We start from the raw sequence: 7,045 nt of genomic DNA on the forward strand, positions 1-7,045 counted from the left end.
AATTATTCTAGGCAAAATGCTGCCACTTAGAAGATGAACAAATTTTAATTCTCCTTCAGCAACTGGCAAAAAGGTGAGAATTGTGAGAGTTGGAAAGCTAGTCTGCGAGGAACAACTGCTTGAAGTATGGGAGTGGCAGGGTCTTTCGTGGGCAACTGAAACTGATACCTGGGCTCAGAGAGGTGCAGTAACTCACTCAAGGTCACACAGCAATCAGGTGGCAGAGCCCAAGTCTGGCTGACCTCAAAGTTAGAGCACTTGTCCTGATCAAAGCCTAGAACTTCCCCTACCCACCTCCTGCCAAATATGTCCAGTGGCAGAGAAGAGTTTACTCAGACTTTCAGGGGCCTGGTACTCAGACCTGAGGGAGACCAAATATTTTTGCACTTTTGCATTTTCATCTGAAAATTTCATGTTAGTCAATTTGCCTTCTATTTCATAATACTTTGTTCTTATACAAAAAAAGTCATGTTTTCTTCCCTGTAAAAATCTTTGAGGAAAACAGATGATCCAGGAAGCTGCTCAGTGTTTATACAGCACTTCAAGCTCTGCCTGGCAGAGCTGGGGGCCCCAGGGACCTGGGCTGGGGAGCCAGCACTTACCCCACACAACCTCCATCATCTGTAAACAAAAGCTCAAGTTTCAAGAAGATTTTACCAACACCTCCAAGGCGAAGGTTGTCTGAGCTTTGCTCTCCAGGGGTCTAGAGAGTTTCCAGGGATCACAGCCCTGAACTTCTCCATTTTTCACGTCCTGGGGGATGGCAGTTTGGGGATTCACTCAGGCTCTGAGATCTGCTGAATCTAACGGAGGCTGTGCTCTTGTGGCATCACCCCAGACCCTCTCTCTCCTGTTGCCCCACATCCAGCCACTGCAGGTCCTGTCCATGTTACCGTCTGCCCCTGGGTACTGTCCACTTCCCCCATCTCTGTGCCCCACCCTAGGCCCTAGCCCTCTCATCTCTGGCCTTCAGGTCTTCTGCTTCCACCCCCACCCTCTCGAAACCCATTCTCCTCATAGCAGCCACAACCATCTCTCAAAAAAGCACATCTGATTGTGTCCACCCTCCCTCCTGCCCCTTCCAAGGCTCCCTATTGCCCTCAAGACAAACCCCTACCTGAGGCCTCAAGGCCTGCATGACCTGGTCCTGACCCCCTCTCCAGGCTGATGTGAACCACTCTCCCCTTCTTGACTGGCACCAGCCTGACGGGCCTCTCCCAGTTCCTAGAATTCACCAGCTCCTCTCCCTGGATCCTCACCTATGCCATTCCCTCTGTCTCTAGTGCTTTGTCCCTTGGTCCCTGCTTGTGACTACTCATTCATTCAGTTCAGTTTTCTGGAGCACGTACTACGTGCCAGGCACTCTGTCACGTACTTGGTGTGCTGTGGTGACCTGGTCCCCACCCTCCTGGAGCTTCCCCAAGGCAGACACACATGGATGGTGATGAACTGTGATAAATACTAGGACAGGAAATCACAAAGTGCTAAAGAAGAGACTAACAGGCTGGGGACAGGGAAAAGAAGGACAAATGAACCCTCTCCAACTCAGCCTTCAGACCTCAGTCAAAATTCACCTCCTCTGAGAAGACTTCTCTCTCCCCGTGAACAAGGCCAGAGCCCTGGGTTACTGGTCCCACAGCACCCTGTTCTCTTCCTTCCCGGCACTTGCAGAGTTTGCAGTGAGACATCGATTCCTGTGACTAAAGCAGTAGTGAGGAATGTGCTGTGGAGCATACAGTGGGGGCTTGAGGAAGTAACCCCAGAGCTGGCTTCACCCACACCATTACCCAGAGATGTGAGTATCATTAACACCACTTCCTAGAGGAGCAGACTGAGGTTGAGAGCAAGAGAGGCTGTATCAGTCATCTAATGCTGCGTAACAAATCACCCCAAAACTTAGCTTAAAACAATGAACATTAACTACCTCCTTATTCTTGTGGGTCAGGAATCTGGGCATGGCTTAGCTGGGTCCTCTGGCTCAGCATCTCTCCACAAGGCTTCAATCAAGCTGTCAGCCAGGGCTGTGGTTTCATCTGAAGGCTCAACCGGAGGAGAATTGGTTTCCAAGCTCACTCGTGTGGCTGTTGGCAGATGAAGTTCCCATAGCCTGTTGGACTAAGGCCCTCAACTTTTCATTGGCTGAAGGCCTCCCTCAGCTCCTTGTCCTGCGGACCTCCCCATAGGGCAGTTTACAGCATGGCAAGTAAGAGAGAAGAGACAGTGAGCCAGACAGAAGCCACTGTCTTTGGGTAACCTAGTCTCAGAAATGACACTCCATCACTCTTGTACTCTGTTTGTCACAAGCAAGTCATTAGGTCCAGCCCATGCTCCAGGGGAGGGAATTACACGAGGGCATGAACACAGGAGGCAGGGTTGTTGGAGGCCATTAGAGGCTGCCCATCACAGAGGTCATGTACCTGCCCCAGATCTTTTAGCTAGGACATGTTCCAGCCTCCTTCAGGGGCAAGGCTCTCTGTCCCGCCTCAAGGAGGTGAGGATGGGGCGGGGACAGGAGCTTTTGCCAAGCCCAGGACCCCCCAGTGGCCTTGGCTTTCTGTCAACCATACCCAACGCTTTCTCCTCCCATGGAAGCTGGGAGTATTCCCTGCCCAGCCCGGGAGGCTGTGTGGGCTATGAGCATTTGCTACCCAGACTGGAGAAACGTTAGCTTTCAAAACCCGGGCCTGGGAGGAACCCACAAATGGGCAGTTGGCTGGAAAACTGGCCTATCTATTAGCCTCCTAGGGCTGTGGGTTATGTTTAAACTGAAAAGTGAGCTGTGTTGTGGTATAACTGGGCCTTGTAAGGTTATTTCTCTTCCAGATTTTCTTGCCTCATTTGAAAAGCCACAGCAGCCTGGCAGGTACATTCCTTTTGTTTCTACACCCCCCCGCCCCCCACAAATTAACTCTCACTGTGTCTCCTGGTGGAAAATTAAATCTCAGTCACCCAAGGGGCTCCCTCCTGTCCTGCCCGCACCCTATAGGGGTTGTGTGGTCTGGACCACAGATTCAGTGCAGAGAGCCGGAGGTCGCCACCCCAGCAGAACAGGAGCTGAGCGAGGCCAGCGACTTCTGTCAGTTTTGTGCACAGATGTGCACAGTCGGTGCCCAGCACACAGTGGATGTGCAACAAGTCTTTGCTGAAGGTTGAGTGAGGGGTCTTTTGTTCCGTGGCCACAGCCTTTGCCCAAACATACATGCGCCTTGGATGGAGGGACAAAAGGGGTCTTGGCCAGCCAGGCCAGCGTCCAGCGTTCCCCCAGGGAACACAGGCCTTTCCTCTTGTTCTGGGACACCTGCTTCCACCCCTTCCCTAATTCCAGAAAGTTCTCCCTATTCAGTCAGCCCCAACTCCCAATTCCCTAATCCCCCAAGTTCCATTGTTCTTTCCGGAAAGAACTTTTCTTAAAAATAAAAGCCTCTTTCTCAACAATGCCCCTAGGAGTGGGAGCCATGGTAGACCACTGACTCCAGGGCTGGCCCACAGCTCTGCGACCCGGAGTGAGGGGGTGGGAGGGGGAATCTGATTCTATCTCATTCTTCCCAGCAGTGAAACAGCACACACGTTGTATCTCAACAAAGTTTTCAGCTCAAAGGTGCAGGCTCTGATGCGAAGGGTAGGGGCAGGGGGCAGCCAGGAGGACGGCATTGACACCCTGTGAGGAGGTGAACCAACTTACAACCCGGGGGTCCTGCAGAGCACCCCGCCCTGAAGCTCGCAGAGCAGAGAAGGTCAAGTGCGTGAAATAGCACGACGTAAAGAACACTAGAAGGTGGGTCTGCACTAAAACTGCTCCTGCCAACAGGGGTACAGCTGCATGAGATCCTCCCATCATAGTCTCCGGACATAGATTTGGGAGAGGACAGATGACCCTCCTTTCCGGCAAAGACACAAACCTCCTTGGCGCTCCTTCCTGCCACATGCAAATCCCTGCCTGTCCTCTTTAGGCTTCGCCACACAAGATGAACAAGACTCTGGCCCCAGTAAGTACCAGGCAAAGCCCACCTGTATTGGGCACTTACTGGATACCAAGTACAGTGTGAGGTGCTTTTCATGATCGTCTCATTGAGTCCTCCCGAATGCCCTTTGAGGTGGGTATGAATACCTTCACTTTACAGATGAGGAAACAGAGGCATGCCTTTCTCAAGGAGCATTGCCATGGCAATCACAACACAAATAAATACCTCATGCCATTGCTCCTACTTGTAATTACCAGGTCCTACTGCCCCCTCCAAATCACAGCTGCAAAGGATCAGCACCACAGAAGGCCGGAGATGATGTAGTGGAAATTCAGAGGAATTCATGACCAGCCTGGCAATCTGGGATGGCTTCATGGAGGAGGAGCCAGAATTTGAAGGATGGGGGACTTTGACAAGTGAAGCCCGTGAAAAGGACATTCCAGGAGGAGCAGAGGCTTAGAGGTGGGAAAAATGGGGAAGGTTCTGGGCCCTTGGAGCCAGCCTCTTATGCTCATGTACTGGGGAAGTGGGGAAGTGAGGGAGAGAGGGGATGAGAAAGGTGGGCACATTGTAGAGAGTAAAATGGGGTCAACCTGCGAGAGCTCTCTGGGTCTGACCAGCCTGAGAAAGGCCAGGCCATGAGTCACAGGGACCACAGAGCCCAGCCCCAAAGTCTGGGGGTGTCCAGCACCCAGGTGCCCAGGTCCTTTCCTGGAGGACAAGACACCCCTCTCCAAACCTGTGAAGTCATAACAGCCATCCCCCGACCCCCCCCCCCCAACCCAGACACCTGGAGGCCAGGCAGAGGCGGAGCAGGTAGAGGAGAGCAGATTCATTCCAGAAAGAACACGCTTACACCCAGCCAGGGCGCGGCCCCTACAGAGACTGTTCACATTTGCAGCTCCATCTCAGCTTGAAAACTGGCTGAACTCTTTGGAAGCTTTCTTTCTCTTCTAACCAGACTTTAGGGAGCTCAGGAAGATGTCTGATTAGTTACAGACTAAAGAGATCACATTTTCCCTGCTCATTTGAGCCCCAGTTGAGGAAAGTTTCCATATACTGAGATTCTGGGTAAGATTGTGTTTTTGTTTAAAAGTTTCAATAGTAAAAATATATTTTAAAATCTTCTTTTAATGGCCTACATTGTCCAATCTCTTCATTGAGTGAGGAATCAGTGGCCTAGAGAGGGCCTGGATGTCACCTGAGGCCACACAGCAGTGAGCGGCAGAGTCTAGAGCCAGCCTGGGGCTCAGGGTTGCCTGTGAACTCCAGCTCAGCGCTCCTTGCACATGCCAGCGCTGGCTTGGGTTGGAGCTGCTGTGGCCTGGGGAGAGAAGGAGATGGGCCAAAGGCCCAGGGCTTAGTATGGCCCAGCATGAGGGTTCCTAGAAGCCCTCCTTCTGGAAGCCCCAGATGCCTCAGATGTGGGCTTGACCAGGGTTAAGCCTGAGACCAGGCCCCAGGCAATGCCCTCGCAGGCCCTTCCCGGCTCTCCTCAGCAAAGACACCTCGCCCACACCTGCAGGGGCCACACCTGGCTCAGTCATTCCTCCAGCGAGTGAAGCCTACCTAACACAGTCTGGACCAAGCACTGGATGAGGAGTCAGAAGTCTGGGATCCACCCCAGCTGAGCCTCTTCCTAGCTGAGTAGCACTGCGCTGTGCCTGTCACCTCTCTAGCTTCCTTGGCTGTAAAAACACAGAGCAGAAACTCTCCAAGTGCAAAAAGAGGCACTGGGAGTACACAACCCCTGCAAACACGGGCATTGTTCCTCAGCAGAGCAAATTCAAACCCAGCTCTGGAGTCAGGCCGCCTGGGATTGAATCCCACTGTGTGCTGGGTCAATGTGGGCAAGTAGCTTAATTTCCCTGTGTCCCAGTTTCCTTGTCTGTAAAACAAGGATAATAGGACCTACCGCCATAAACTAGTTGCGAGAAAATTAAGATAATATAGTTTGAGAGTTTGTTTTGTTTTTTTTTGCGGTACGCGGGCCTCTCACTGCTGTGGCCTCTCCCGTTGCGGAGCACAGGCTCCGGAAGCACAGGCTCAGCGGCCATGGCTCACAGGCCCAGCCGCTCCGCGGCATGTGGGATCTTCCCGGACCGGGGCACGAACCCGTGTCCCCTGCATTGGCAGGCGGACTCTCAACCACTGCGCCACCAGGGAAGCCCAGTTTGAGAGTTTTGGATGATGCTGGATACACAGTAAGTACTCAGTAAAAATTAGCTTTTATTTTTATGGCTCTTTGAGTCTTGATTGACCCCAAACTCCCCAACTAGTAAATGATATGCACTTGAAAGATACAGATGTTTGTCTATTCAAGAGCCTAGCCTGGTGCCTGGGGCAGGGGGGTGAGAGTGTGGTGTGGAATTACTTAATACATGCTCCAGGAAGTATTAATACTTATAAAAGGGCCGCATACAATTCACCCAGAGCACCGTCTTCCAGCGGTCAAGGGCTGGTGAATGAATGAATCTCTGAACGATACATATTCCTCTGTTTGACGTTCAGCAATAATGAGCTCGTATGCAGGGTGAGTCACCAAGCGTGGTTCACGGTCTGTGCCTTGTATATAGCCGTACAATTCCACAGGCACAGAATCAAAGATCCTGGAAATTCATTCATTCCACAAACATTAATTGGGTGCATGGCAACCTACTGATTCAGGAGTTGGAAGGGTGTAAAATATTATTTTGAAGCTACACATGCAGGCAGGTAACTTCATGTTATTGGACACGTGTTCCCTAAGCGCCTGTCCTCTGGTCTTGAGCAAACTATACTTATATGACCTGGTTTATGAATTAATGAGGGCCAGCTAATCTTTCAGAATTCAATTTGCGGTTTTGGTCAAAAGCCCTTCAGCCTTTACAACCTGCCTTCCTGGGTTGGGCTAACTCCTTTGCCAGTTAAAAGGTTTCTGTGTCTTTAAAAGGAGGCGGTACCCTGTCAAGTGTGCCCCAAAGGATAGGCTGGAGGTTCGTGAAGTTCCACCCGCTTTCTGTGACGTCCTGTGACCTGGCTTCTGATTGTCCGCCTCAGACGTCAATCGAGGGGCGTGTGTCTTGCTGGGACACAGTGGTGGT

The sequence above is a fragment of the Globicephala melas genome, chromosome 2 (genome assembly GCF_963455315.2).
Source record: "Globicephala melas chromosome 2, mGloMel1.2, whole genome shotgun sequence".
Lineage (NCBI taxonomy): Eukaryota > Metazoa > Chordata > Mammalia > Artiodactyla > Delphinidae > Globicephala > Globicephala melas.